The sequence below is a fragment of the Ambystoma mexicanum genome, chromosome 11, assembly GCF_040938575.1.
Source record: "Ambystoma mexicanum isolate Mex_15411 chromosome 11, UKY_AmexF1_1, whole genome shotgun sequence".
Lineage (NCBI taxonomy): Eukaryota > Metazoa > Chordata > Amphibia > Caudata > Ambystomatidae > Ambystoma > Ambystoma mexicanum.
Window position 1 is genome coordinate 752,125,139 of NC_090934.1, and position 14,767 is coordinate 752,139,905.

Sequence of the window (14,767 nt, forward strand, 5' to 3'; positions counted from 1 at the left end):
GATTGCTCCTCTCATGGAGCATATTGCAGTGGAGCCAAGCATAGGCCAGTAACATTTCTTTATTGGGGCCTTGTGCCCCTTTTCTTGGGATTTGCGCCCACTTCTCCTGCACTTGATCGCCCACATTTTGCAATCTTGACATTTTGCCCCATTGTCTGAGCCCTTGTGGGTCCCTGTGATGCTGGAAATGCATTGGGGGGGACAGGGCCTCCTTGCCCTCTACTCTTGTGTGCGGGACTCCTGGCATGGCAGCTCTTCCTTTTTGGTCATGGTGAACAGACCCTTGGTATACCCTCATGGTGCCCATGGGTGGGGTACAACCCTGTACTCCTAGTGTGTTTTTGGGCACTTATGTGGCCCACAGAGCAGGGTATGGGCTGATGGCAGCTTCATACTGAATTTGACAGGTGCTCAGAGTATCCTCCATTTTGGGATGCCCTGCCATTGGAATCAGTTGATTCCCGATAGGAGACAAGATGGCCAATGTGGCCTCTTGCTTTCTATTGCCCGTTATCTGATTTTCCCAAGTCCCGGGAAGCCCTGACTCTGTCCCTCCCCCTGACTGGCTGTTGGTTAAGTTCCATATATGGTATTGTGGGGAAGTCCATGCCAAACTGGTTGGAGCCTTCCCAGTGACTATGTTGTGGGTACACCTGTGGGGTATGACCTGGGTGAATGGAGTGACTAATACGATTTATGTATTATGGGTGTCTACTATCTGGTGTGTGACACAATGACTGAGACAGCCCTGCCTGAAGCTAGTATGAATGCAGTGTAGAGTGCTGAATGGCTGGGTGCTTGTCCGAATCAACATTTCGTGTTGAGTATCTGGATAGAGAAGAATGGCCTGAATGCACTGTGAGGCTGATTGGATGCCTGTATGATTGCCCTTCTGAATGATTGCTGGGTCACACTCATGGAACCAGAGTGAATGAGACCAGAAACAGTGTATCTGGGGACCTCTAACTGATGGAAATTGTTCAGAAGCTCACCCGAGCTTACGAGGGACCATTGTGCACCAGCTGATCTTTGCCAAAGCTCCCTGGAAGTCAGACCCTCGAAAGGCTGCCGACCTGAGAAGGGGACCGCTGCAGAATCCGAAGTGAAGCACCTGGACCTTCAAGTCCGCAGGTTTGTTAAAATCGCTGGAAGCCTGTCGCTTCGTGTTGCCCAGAAGGGGGGATAGCTTGATGTCCTACTGCTCAGCAACACTTGCATCGAGGACTCGCTTGCTTATCGTCCTTGACTTTGTCTGGCTGGAAAAAGTCAAGGTCGTCGACGGCAGAGAATCCGCCGGTGGGTTTCCCGCCACGTGAAGTCCTCAAAGGTGCCAACGAAGATCCAAAAGCCAGCTTTGGTCTCATCCTGACACTGCCGACCAGATGTTTTTATTTCACTTTATTGCCTGCAGTAAGAATTCTGCTGTTTTTACTATTTACTTGAGCACATAGCTAGTGAGCTCATCAACTGTCCTTTATTTCTGTGGCATGTGAATTTGCTTGGATCTACCTTCTTTGCATATGCTGCTGTCTAGTGGTTGCGTATTGTATATTGTTGAATTTAAAAAGGGCATCAGCCGCAGCATTCCTGCTAACCTATCCCAGCCCTATCTGTACAGCTTAACCATGGTCCCAGGCAGATCTACTTCCTCGATTGTGTTTTTTTTTTTTTTTTTTTTTGTCCCTGGGTATCCGGTTGGATGCTAACTCGGTTCTTAATGATGGTTTACTTTTAACCATTACTCTAGTCCAAAACACAAATCTTGTTTGCTCAACTCTGAACCTGACTCATCGAAGGAGGAAGTTTGCATGAAATCCATTTGGTGACACACCATCCTGAAAGGCCCACAGCAGGGTGGGGGGGGGGGTTTAAACCAAACCGCTAGTCTAGAATTGGATCCCGTGGAGAATAAGTTCACCGTACCCCTCCCTCCGGTAATACTACGTTTCCATGCAACCGTTCTCCCACAGGATCAGAAGGGGGCACGAAACATGCTCTATATGCTATGTGGACTGTGAAATCTGTGGGCGAGTTAACCGCTGCTACGGTTGAGGAACTCTGCCAATGAAACCAGCGTCTGCTATGATATGGCATTTGTAACGTGCCTATACACAAGTGTTTCAAGGCGCGAAACACTTGTGTATAAGTCTGTTTAGACCTATACACCGGAGAAAATGGTAAGATGAAATAAAGGTAGGTGCTCGGTAGGGCGGACATAGTCCTGCTGTGGAGATCACACCTGCGTCCGAAAGGTTGCTCAGCTAGAAAATGCATCCCAAGGCAAGCACTGAAGCCTTGGCACATGATTCGGGGTCTATGTCAAGACATAAAATGAACATTGGGTGCTCTCTTCACCTAAAGTAGACCACTTTACATGAATCTGCTATAACTGAAGGTGATGGCACTCTTACAAACCATGGAGAAAATCTCTGTAGTAAATCTGGGATTCTGTGGAGGATTTGCAAGGGGCTGGGTGGTCGGGGTCCATCTGCAGATCAAGGACAAATGGCCAACAGACTATTCATTCTACTACTACATTTATGCATCTCCAAGAGAAACACCCTTTTAAGTTTGGTGATGGTACATAATCCTTTAAAAGGACACAGGTTCAGATGGAAGATACTGGTCAGAGTACTTCGAGATCATGAAGTCAAAGAGGATAGGCTCCACCACAAAACTGTAATTTGCTGGTACCAGTCCCCTTACGGAAACAGTCTACTCCCCCCGAAAGGTAGGGGATAACATCAGACGTGGGGCCTATCCAGGAGTATTCTCCAAGGTGCAGGAAGCTACCACCAGATCATCTCTTAACTTTCCTGCTAAAGGGAGCCATTGAGGGGGTACGCTATGAATTTACTCACTATACTTCCTAGTTAATCCCAAAAAGTCAGACTGGAAGTCTACATATTTCCTGAAACTCGGGAATACCGCACTTCAGGAAATCTTCCCCTACTGTGTTCTCCGGACATCGCAAATATATAGACTTCAAAATGACGACTAGGAATTTTCATTTCAGGTGGTACTTTTGACTTGCCTCTGCGCCATGTGTGTTCACAAAGGTGCTTGCAGTAGCAGCGTCTCACCTGCGCCACAACGGTATTGGTGTGCTCTTGTCTGGATTACTGTGGCTAATACAGTTCTAAGCAATGCCACCTGCGCACATAAACCTCACGTCTACACACATTGGGATTTTTCCATCAACTAGCGCAGTCTACATCAAGTCAAAACAAGCCATTCTAGGGGCAATGGTAGATTGGCAACACTGGCCCAATATTAGGATTTTTATGAGGAGCTACAACTAGCTCATTATGGAGCACCACCTAGTTGGGCAGAAGCTACCCCTAAGGAACCAACTTGGACAAATTTTTTAGATGCACTTGACTTTCATGATGCTTTAAATGTCTTCTGGATGGGTCTAATGTTTCTTTTATGTTTGTATGCCACCAGATTGCAGTGGGAACCAAAAGTAGCTCATGGAAGCTAACCTGGCTGTCCAAGGCTAGAAGCAGGAGATAAATGGCTCCATGCTTCCAGCAATTTCGAACCCGCCAATTTGGTGCACCCTACTAGTGCAATCGTTGGTTATGTGAATGGTCATCGTTAAGTCAAACGTTGTGTAACTCCTTGGCGTGAGGGCGTCATGCATTTTAAGTTTTCCACATGCAGGGCTCAACCTGCGCTTCAGTTAGCAGTGGCTACCCAAAGCATTGGTCTGAGTGCAGGCAATTTTTGAAGGTCTAGTGGTGGTCTTGCTGAACCTAGTAGTTCTAAAAAAGTGGACCGAATAACTGTGCAACCATCTGAACAGATAACGTGACGGGGGCCCACCTTACTACACAAAGGTGGTCAGCGCTACATATAAAGCGGTACATTGGAGCTTCTAGCAGGTCTCCTCAGCACTACTACTGCGCAGTGGTGGACAAAATGTCCCACTATTCCCAACCAATATGGGGGAGATTGCTGTAGTACTCCCACCTTCTCAACATGTCTGTCAAGGTTATCACAATCCCACCACCAGATCACACACCCAACTCCTCAACCTTGGCTCCTGAGGTCCTAATTTGCACTAGACTACACAATTTCTGAACGTCGTTTACAATTCACAAAGTGCATTTATCGGCATACACGTCAACACAAGGCTTTTTTTTTGTGGTCAAAACTTTAATCTAGGGTGTAAAGAGTTTATACCCACAAGTTGCACGCCCGCTACCAACATGGAATGTGAATATTGTGCTGTGAAGTTTTGGGTCCACCTTTTGACCAATGTACAAAGCCTAGCTCTCGGGAGAATAGCTCAGAGGCAACGCGCGCTCGCCTTGGAAGCAAGACGACGCAGAGCAACACAAGTCCGATCCCGGGGTCCATGCTTAGAAACCTCTGGGTATTAAGCGTGTTTAGAAATAACGAATTATAATTCTACACAGTGCCTTCCTTATCACGTCTCAGAAGGATAAGTGAAAATGGAGGCAGTATGCACAATATATTACACTCTAAACACTGCTAGCTTTTTCTCATTATCCCCCAGTTGTCAAAAAACGTTGCCAGGTGGATTGTAAAAAAATTGTAGTAATCTCCATTTTACACCAAAAGCATGCTACGTGTAGTACATGAGCTACCCCCTTTCTTTGCAAATGTACCACTGGAAGCTATTTGTAAAGCAGCAACTTGGAGTTCAGTGCACAACCTTCGTTGTGTAGCAAGGACACGTGGGACTAGCCGCGTTTATTGGGTAAAACCAGCTTTTTTTTTTTTTTTTCAGTTGGGTAAAACCTCTTTATATTGCAAGTTTGGCATTACCAGATTACATTTCTGTGAATTCCCACTCCTGTGTTCCGCAAAGTTGGTTCCGACGGGTGCGTTGTGTGGCAAGTGCACATTTTTAGCCCTGCGATATAGTTTATTGCAATGGCAGACTTTGAAATGATGGACCAGTTGGCCTAAACATGTTACATACCATTTAAGAAGCTTCGACACCCAGCGCCCTCTGCAACTAAGGACTGAGCTTCGCAATTGGGTTCGTGGCAGATTGGCTTTTTGGGAGCCCAAGATAAAATGTGTTCCCATAAGAGGGTACAGTACATTTGAGCGTTTATGAAGAGGAGCGATTTGGTTACAGGTTTTGACCTACTCGTGTTCTAATTGAGCATTAACCTTTGATTTTACCCGTTCTGTGACTGCTAGGGACCAGAATAGCCACTTTTCTGGATCAAATCCCTGAAGAAAGAAATGTGCTTAAAACATGAATTTCTCTAACTTTTTTTTTTTAGACATGTCGTATGCCTGAACACTTAATTTCGTTCAACAATTTCTGATGCTGTTGATAATCTGTCATTTTGAGTGTTAAGAAAAAAAATCTTTACGAGATATTCTTATCAATTGACCGTCTGGACGACGGTGGCCTTCGCAGCCATGTCTGTTTTGTTTTACAGATGCATGTTAAGCAGCATGTAGATTATATTTTTGTAGGCTTCCCGCTGTTCGGCCAAATGATAATCTACAGTTGTAGATTGGAGTACTGCTCGTCACTTTTGCAAACCTTACTGTGCACTATGACGGCATAATTTGATGTAACCGAGTGCTTGCCGTGTTTCCTAGTCTTGAACACAGTATTTAACCTTATTTCTTAACTGATGGGTTGTCCCCAATACAGGATTATTAACTTTGCTTGGTGCAGCCATCTTTACATTCTATTTCTAGGCTAGTATGTCCTCTTCGATTTCTTTGGAAGCTGTGCCTGTTTGAAGTTGATGAGCGTATTTAACCATGTGCATTAGCACATCAAAGTTTGCCAACAATTGATGTGGCGCCAGAAATGGCAAACCTCTAATGTTGTGGTTTAAATTATTTGCTGCTGTTTGCATGGCCTCTTCATGCTGTGATCCAAGGTGATTTGGGTTTCATTATTGTTGGCAAAGGGAAACGAAAGATTGGAATAACCTGGATTCTGCCTGTGGGCAGGTGTCTGGCTCTTTTTAAAACCATTTTGAGGGCGCAAGGTAGCTGCATCTAGATGGGACTCTTGGGCGTCTGTGGTGAGGTGCATTGGTTGGGACTGTTGTGGGGATGCTTGCTTGCCCATGTGGGATCCTATGCTCAAATTCTGATTTTCACTTCCATAATACAGACTAACAATGAAGGCAGCAGGTAATCTAGACCCCAATGAAAAATGTGCTTTTTTAGTTTATCACATAATTATATAACCAGAAAATTCATATATAATCAGATCTTAATAAAATCATGAAGGGACCATAATTATCCCACTAATAAGAATGATTTCCATATAAAAGCTGGTTCTAAACAGTTCCTGAATTGGTCTGAAGTCTATGCAAATATTGGCATCGCCTTTTTTGGTTATTGTGACAACGTTAGTCTTGGCATTGACGAGCTTCACACGGCAGACCTTGCCATGCTCCCAATTGAGCCATTGTTCGCAACATTAAAATTGCTTCGGAGCACAGTTTAGTTAAGAACGGTGTGTCCGCCACAACCTTGATTGACATATTCCGTGTATCTGCTAGCTTTTCAGTGTTCTGAATTCTATTGCAAATCGCTTTGCTTTTTTTCAGAACTATCAATCGTAGGGCATGTCTGCCTCCTTGTGTAATTTCCATACTCAACAAATATTCGGTAGTAAATCTAATCTCTGCCGTAATCAATTATAATCACTATTACCTAGCAAGATCAGCGTATCATTAGTGTTTAGTTTACTGGGCATCAATTTTGAACATAGCAGGGTGCACTCTACCACCGAATTCGTAACTGGTGAGGTAAAACCATATTATAACCTCAATGTTTCGACTGGGATAGATGCGGGAAGGTTAATTATACTTCTATTTTGTTTAGCCAGTTATGATTCGAGGGGGAAAACTTCTAGCCCGTACATTAAACTTGGCACTATACTCTATCTCTAATGGTGACATTATATTGTCCCCTGCTTTTTCTAATGTACTACCTAGCAGCAGACCATTTCTTCCAGATGCACAGGCTACGCTTCATCATATGACCTTTGCAGTCCTTAAACACGTGTATGGGGTTGCTGTTGGTACTCATGTTCAGAGAGGAATTGCCATAGCATTTCGGTGCTGGACTGCCTATGGGCGGGACAAACACTGATATGCAAATGGGCATTTCCCATCTGTGAGGTACAGGGAGCAAAAAGCGTGTTGCAAACTCTCATCTCAGAACAGGTTATCATGCCATGTTCTTTCTGGAGAGGAGCGCCTGCTATCTTTTTTTTTAAACCTTTGCAGTCCTATCCCGAGTTAAATCAAATAAAACTAATCCGTATATGCTGGCCAGTCCCCGTATATTTTTGGTGGAACGTTCTGTGTTCCATTTAAAATATCGGGGGGAAATCGGCCACGTACAGTTTAAATAAAACCGGGGATCGAGCGCAGCCTTGTTTTAATCCTAGATTTGTTCTACAGGGACTAACCACTGATCGTCACATATCAAGTTTCTTTTTTTTTTGTTTGTATAAAACGAGGGTCTATTCCCCACCATGCTAGTTTATTCCACAACAAAGCACTGTCAAAACGAAGCTATAATCTACATAGAAGCAGTATAGATTGTGCTTACAATTACATAATCAATGAGCAGCTGGTTCTGTTTGACGAGGTATGTCCTAGAATTCATATCTATATTCAAAGTTTGACATTCCAAGTCCAAATGCCTTCATTAACTGACACTTTTGCCCTCGGGAACCTAATTCGACGTGAAACAAGTGTAGACCTCTTGCGTCAAAATCTCAATTATCCCTCTTGTAGGATTTAATTACATCTGTAACCCTTAATTATATAATCAGTAAAATCTATACGACCACTACAAAGTGTTAACAATGGTGCTTGCTTGTTCCTTGTTGATACATCTCTCACCTCCTTCTCACAGCAGTAAGCGACTCTCATAACCATTATTGTTGGACATTTTTCTCTCCTCACCATCTTGCACATTCTTTCATCACTGAGGCCTTGAACCACAACCTAAGATAAGCGCCCAGATGCCTTTGGGCCAGGTGCGCTATACAAATAAATACAAATGCATATTCTGATTGCCCAAGAAGACTTGTTCCATTTGGTTGTAATTGATACTATATAAATGTATAACCACAGTTGCACCTTACCTCCCATTTCAAATCCTTGTGTAACCCGAGACAGGTAATTCCTGGTCCTTCAGTAGCTCTGGCCCTTCTAGCTCACTGCTCCTTATCTTTACTGCCCACTCATGCCCCACACCCCTGCAACTCCTCGCCCCTTCCCATTGTCCACTGAAGTAGTTGTCTCCATGTTTTCGTATTACAAAAACCTTTAATGAAGCGGTTTAATTCAATATGTAGACTGGTTATATGTTGGTCATGGACCTCAGTTTGCAGTAAGTTTCGCACTTTGAAGAGGGGAAATTGGCTTGATTCATTCACCTATACTTCACTAAAGGGGGGGGGGGCGGGGTCAAAGCAGACATCTGCAATGTGGGATCTAGTTGGTAGCCATAAGGTAATCTGCACCCAGACCACATCACAAGCACAGCATGCGTGTCTTCTGTGACCTGAAATGTTAATGCAGCGTCACATGGATTGTGTGCTGCTCCAAATCATTACATCTTTATTATAACCCTGACAAATAGTTTACAGCTGCGCCAAGAAGTAATTGAGTTCTTAAATAGCGAGTGCCTGCACTATGGATTGATTCACAAACATTGTTTAACTCATGATGCAACTTCGGATTCTAAACTCTTGATCTGCCTAGCTCTAACCGAATAATGTTCATATTACTAGGTTTCCTATTTACGGTTCCAAAACCTCAGTACCTAAAGTGTCGTAAATTTATCATAGTAGCTTTGATTTTTGACAATTATGGACTCCCTAACTTAGCTGGATATTATTATAATAGAACAATGTTTTGTTTTGCAGGTTCGGTTTCTCCCCACCCCGACCGTCCATTGAACATTATTCTTTTGAAGATTCTTAGTTGTCAAGCCGCCAAAGTGGAGAGTGCGATTGCAGAAGTGGGTGCTTCTCGTTTCGGGTAAGATTTATTGATCTCATTCATAGCCATATAGTGGAATTTGATCACGAATGCGTCATCTCATAAATCAGTAGTCACATAACAGAGGATTGGGACAAAATCGGCTCCCATGCAACGATGCAGTTTCTCTTGTGCGCTTATAGGATGCATAATTCCACTATTGCAACTGTAGTTTCACATAACGGTCCTTAAAGTTTCCCCTCACTTATAAAATGTTTGCCTAGGCTGTGATGTTATAACTTTTAGCTTTTGTATCATATGCAAGTCTGTTTTAGGCAAAAGTATTAAATAAGCTAAATGGCTTGTAGCTGTCCTTCGCACTGTGCGATTTTAGACACGCAGGTAACTTGATTGAATGGACTGTGGTTTAGTCGAAGTGTTAGTTTAGTGTAGATTGAGTTAGTGACATGCTTTTGCACCTTTGTGAATGGGCACGCTGTTTTGCCTTTCAGTAGTAAAAGGCAACTCGGGAGCTGCTTTCTTAGCATACTGGAAACGAACTGATGCAAACCTAGTATGTTATGATCCCTGAACAAACGTCAAATGGACTGCATTACACTGGTGGAAGGCACTTATTCCCCCCCTCGTCCCTTCTACTTTCTTGGCGGTTTTCCCATGTTCGCCATGGTGCTTGCATGGTCTAGTCTGAAATGTATAGTCTAACACTAATCGCACATATGTGGCTCGTTTCATTCTGTGCAATATCTCCGTTACCCTGAACCCATTTAGTTTCTGCTCATTTGGATAGTTGGATTCATTTTTTGGGAAATTCTTGATCTGGGTCTGCCGTGGTTCTCTGAAAATTGCAATCCTGTGTTGCCTGACCTTTTGTTGGGTTTGCTCCTCATATTCTGTTGACTAGTTTAATACATATGCCTAGTCAACTTTTTCATGGGCATCGTGGTCGGTTCTTTATGGGGGGTGGTACGTTTTTAAGGTGCATGGATGCACAATTTAAGCTCCCAGATTTGCATTGAGAATGGTAGGCCTATGACTTGTCGACTCTGCTTTTTGGTTTATCAGGAAAGGAGACTAGTCAGTAAATGGGATCCAGTGAAGTAGATGTGCCTACACAATTTTCTGACCCTTGTTTGGATTTGCAGCATATGCCTGCCTGCTCCCCCAGTCAGAGTATTACATGCTTTTTAACTGCAAAGCAAGATGGGTAACTGGCACCCCTGTCCTTGTATCACCTTTTTGCGGATAACCAAAATGCTGCTTCAATGCACTCGATCGTTTTGAGAAGTTGGATATTTAAATCTTGAACGACCAGTGCAGACTGTACGGCGATCGGCATTAAGGAACATTTCAAGACTTTAGAAATTACGCTTGCATGCTTGCACTATGGAGGAAGCAAGAGCATATACCATTGGAGACCAGGGCAGAGTGTTTATCAGGGTCAAGACACCTGTCTCGGTATTGGTCCTCAAAGAGGCAGTCGGAAGGCTCTGGTTTAAAATGCTCCTGCAGTCTCTTCCAATATCCGACCCTCCCACCCAAACTTGCGTAAGCATGATTTGCTAAAGGCTGCAGCAGAGCCAACCCCACACCAAAGCCAACACTGCCCAGGCAACAACTGGTTGTATTACAGACCACTATTCTTGAGTCTTCCTCGGAGATGCCTCATAAACAAAAAAAATATAACGGGCTCCACACTCGCAGATCACGACACTGCACGACACAATGCTGAAAGACGTCTCGCAGACCATTTGTGAACTGCTGGACTTTGGTATTGGGGCATGACATCAAAAGAGCCACCCAGGCCATACTGGAGGCACCTAGAGAAAGAAGACCTGCATCCATTAAGCGGAAAGATGTTAATCCGCTGCATTCACTAGTATGGTCAACACTACAGGAAACGTCCCAGAAGACGTCACCCAAGCAGGTGATGTACTTGGTAGCTTAACGCACAACCGGGGGGGGTGGGGAGGCAGCGGAGGGGAGGTTTCCACTTTCCCATAACGTGCAAGAGGGAGTTGAGGAATATTTTGAAGATGACACTGCCAAGGGAGTTCCTTTCAGCCGAACACAGCTTCACGACTGGAGATTTGCGAGTACGTTTTCCTGCAGACTAGGAAAGAAAATCTAAAGAGTGAAGTCCTACGTGGGTTTCGGTTATGTCCACAGCATGTCTTGGACTGCCAAGATACAAAAGAGGCCCTACATGGGTATACTCCATTTTTAGGGCAATTTTCCAAATTGAGCTAGTTTACTTACACAAAGTAGCCCTAGTTGAAGGAGCGACGTTGGGAAGTTGGGCTGCAAGTACAAATGGTATGTAGGCTGTGCTTATGGCTGAAACAAAAGCTACCCTTTGTGGCAAGCAAGTCTATACCGCACTGCTAAAAAGGAACCAAAGCTTATGAAATCCCCCCAACCCACTGTCCAGCTACTATATACGAGGGTCCACTCTACAAGTCTCTCAGGCTTTTCAGACTACCTCATTGCATGGTGGCACCACCACCCAGCATTATCGATTGGAGGGGGGCATTCCTGCCTAAAAAGAAAATTGAGATGGTGTCAAAGATGGCGGCTGCTACCGTGACTTCTTTCACCAGGTGCCCTTCTGCCTTCTCACTTTGGGAAGAGTGGAGGGAGCGAAAACAATAATGTTGCTCACAAATGGCAGACAATCACAATCAGTTTGTACTAGGCACCATAAGTTAAGGTTAATGCCCAGTTACTGACTACTTGTACAGTATTCCACCAAGGAAATTCCTTTCAAAAGTGCCACCTTCAACCACGCTAAGCAGGTGACTGGGGGGTGGGGCGGCACATGACTCCCACTAATGGTACATGTGTGCTGTGGAACATTCCCCACGTCAACTTGCATAAAAAGAACAAATATACACCGTACAGCCCATACTTGTGACTTTGCAAACTACTTACGCCATTGAAACACCTGGCATAAGGGGGTGGTCTGGCTAATGGTTCAGATTTCCTGAAGTGAAGGAACAGTTCCTGAGATCCACCAGCTGGATGTGGCCGACTACAGTAGAAGGTGACCACTGCTACTGTGTATTTGGCAGGATTTCAGTGGGCAAGACTGGCAAAGAGCCCATGGATAGGTCTTGTACCACACGGAGGAGCAGTTATTTAAACCTTATTATTTAGCATATTTACAATATACTCCATATGCCACTGCATTGCATCTTAACCTTACACAAGCAGGGTTCGGGGCGGTTCATCTTCCCAACCCGCCCCTTCAGTATTTATGTTAAGTCACAGTCCAATGCGCTCAGAGCCCATGCATTAAATCTCTCTCAAGAACTGTTAAGCACCAATTCAAACTTCAAATCATATCAAAATCAATATACTAAGGCAAAAATTACAGCTCAGCATTTAACATTCAAACAGTGGTGTATTACTGTTCAGCAGTTTCTATTCATTCTAGACTAGCAAAAATTATATAATCTGAGGTTTGATGATCAGTGTTATCGTGTGCACTGACCTAAGGAATCAATCTACCAGATATTGCTGCATACACCCCTGCATTGCCCCATCGATTTTACACATGGCATCTACGTACCATATCCATGCCCACTATTCTTTAATGTCTGGCTCGCTTTGGCTTTTCCAATGTTTTGCTATTAACCAATCTAGCCGCCCCTAATGGTTGAGTGACCGGGCTGGATTTCTTTTTTGAGACCATTTTCTTTGAGTTGAACTGCTTGAGACGCCTTGCCCACCCTCGTTCAGATGTTCTGCCAGGTCATCAATGGGACTGCACACATCCTCCGCCCACTTTGCCATCTATCCATGTGGGGGGCTTTAAACCTCTTGGAGTTTAATACTTTGTACATGGGCGCCAATTTTGCTGGGGGTGGGGGGGGGGGTCCCCTGTGAATAGGTAAGTGGTTGTGCTCCGCTTACCTCGAGTTGCTACATTGGCCCGTGATGTCCAGTGCCTCAACTGAATATAGTCATATCTATCCGTGTCCCCAATTTGAAAGGCTTGTTTACACTGGTCTAACGTTAGATGGAGATTATCCTGAAACAGTTGTCAGTCTATGAAGCCCTCCTACTGACCACCATGGGTGTGTTCCCCCTATTCAAGCCTGGGGGGGAGGGGGACTCGCTGTTGTCCTAAATCCTTGTCGGGGGAGGGAAAAAGTGTTCGCATACTATTGCACAGCTTTGTCATTCCAGTGTAATGTTTGTTGTTGGGAGTCTAGAGCTAGCACCAGTATAGGGGCTCCCAGCTCTTCTTGGTCAATTGTGACCCAGTGCTTCGGATTAGTCCCAGCCGCCTGCCTCTCTAGAACAGGGGTAATTTGAGCTGCAAAAAGATGGCTCTCTATGGCAGGTACTGCCGAACCCCATGCTATTCTAGAAGCTTGTGCTTGGCCACCCTGGGAAGTTTCCTGGCCCAAATGAAAGAGCTACGCCTGTAATTCTTTCACCGCCATTTTGGGAATCCAGATTAATTTTTACTGCTGTTCAACCCAGCCACGAGATCTCGGAAGTGCCCCTCCTTGCCAGGTCTTGTCTAGCTCTCGTTGATTGTGATAGGATGTTTGCTGTGTACAAGGCCAGTTTTGCCATTAGCTGGACCCCTAGGTATTTCATCGAATGTGAGGCCCAGGTGAACTGAGAGCTAGCTTTTAACAGCTCCTGTTATCCTGAGATTCTGTGACGTTCAAGATCATGGATTTGGAATAAGCAGATACACCCGGAACCTATCGAGTAATGTAATGTAATGTGATGTGCGACAAGGATGTTGGGGAATCGTCAGCGTAGAGCATTAACTTGTGCTGGTAGCCCACTTTCTCCACCCCTTAATGTCTTAGGGCCAGGGGCTCCACCGTCAGAGCAAAAGAGAACGGGCGTCCCTGCCAAGTTCCCCCCTGCGCAGGCTCACCGGGTCTGTCGGGACCCTGTTCACCTTGATTGGAGGGTACAATAAAATTGGCCAGTATCAGCCTGTGAAACTGGTCCAAACCCAAATCCTGTGATGATCGTGGCCAGGTATCTCAATCCACTCGGTTGATCGCTTTTTCATCGCCGATCGAACGGAGTGTAAATGATTGCGCTTATGTGCCCATGCCGTGAGATCTATTGTCCGGCAGACATTAGCAAACGTCTGCCAGCCTGAGGCAAACCCAGTGTGGTCCTTTGCCATCACTGATGGGAGAACTTCTGCGTGTAGAACTGGTCCTGGTGTTGATTTGGGCCATATACTGAGACTAATGTTAGAGCCCTGCCTGCCGCTCATATCTACTCAGTGGGTCCTTCACGACTGGCCATTGTTCAAAATGGAGGGAACCAGCTATGAGAATTGACTCCTTGGGTAGAGGATGCAAAGTATTGGTGAGGGGGGGGGGGGGGGGGCAGGGGGCTCTGAAAAACGGAAGGGCGGTGGGTTGGCAGGAGTACGCTGGAAAAGTGTGAGCAGTGATGTGCTGTTGGCGGCCTCAGCCTGGTAACTCCTTTGGCTGGGCTTGGGGTGGTTACGGCCGGTAGTCGTGTGCTGTTGTGAGTCTGTGTGGCTGGTTTTATTGTTGCAGTGAAGTTTGAAAATTGTTGTAGGCTTGTGGTTGTCTGGTTAGAGTTTGAGAGGTGTAAGCCGAGGGGTGAAATTGTTAGTGGATTGGTTAATTGGCATTGCTATCTGGAAGCAAGGTGCTAAACTTTCGTATTCTCTCCAGGTGTCCTCATTCAAAACTCCATCAGGTCTAGGCCCATGCTAATGTCCACAATTTAGTGTGGCAAGTGCAAACATTCACACAAGTCAGTATGATGCCTGG

The 14,767-nt window shown here is 45.0% G+C and overlaps 1 protein-coding gene across 3 annotated transcripts in view; it reads left to right on the forward strand.

Annotated features, from left to right (window-relative positions):
- The window catches only part of EIF4G2 (eukaryotic translation initiation factor 4 gamma 2), a 152,410-nt gene that overhangs the window by 11,183 nt on the left and 126,460 nt on the right, over positions 1 to 14,767 (forward strand). For all 3 annotated transcript variants that reach the window (XM_069623647.1, XM_069623648.1, XM_069623649.1), the window contains exon 2: positions 8,906 to 9,020. The gene's annotated coding sequence lies outside the window, so the exon portion shown is untranslated. The remainder of the gene's footprint in view (positions 1 to 8,905; positions 9,021 to 14,767) is intronic.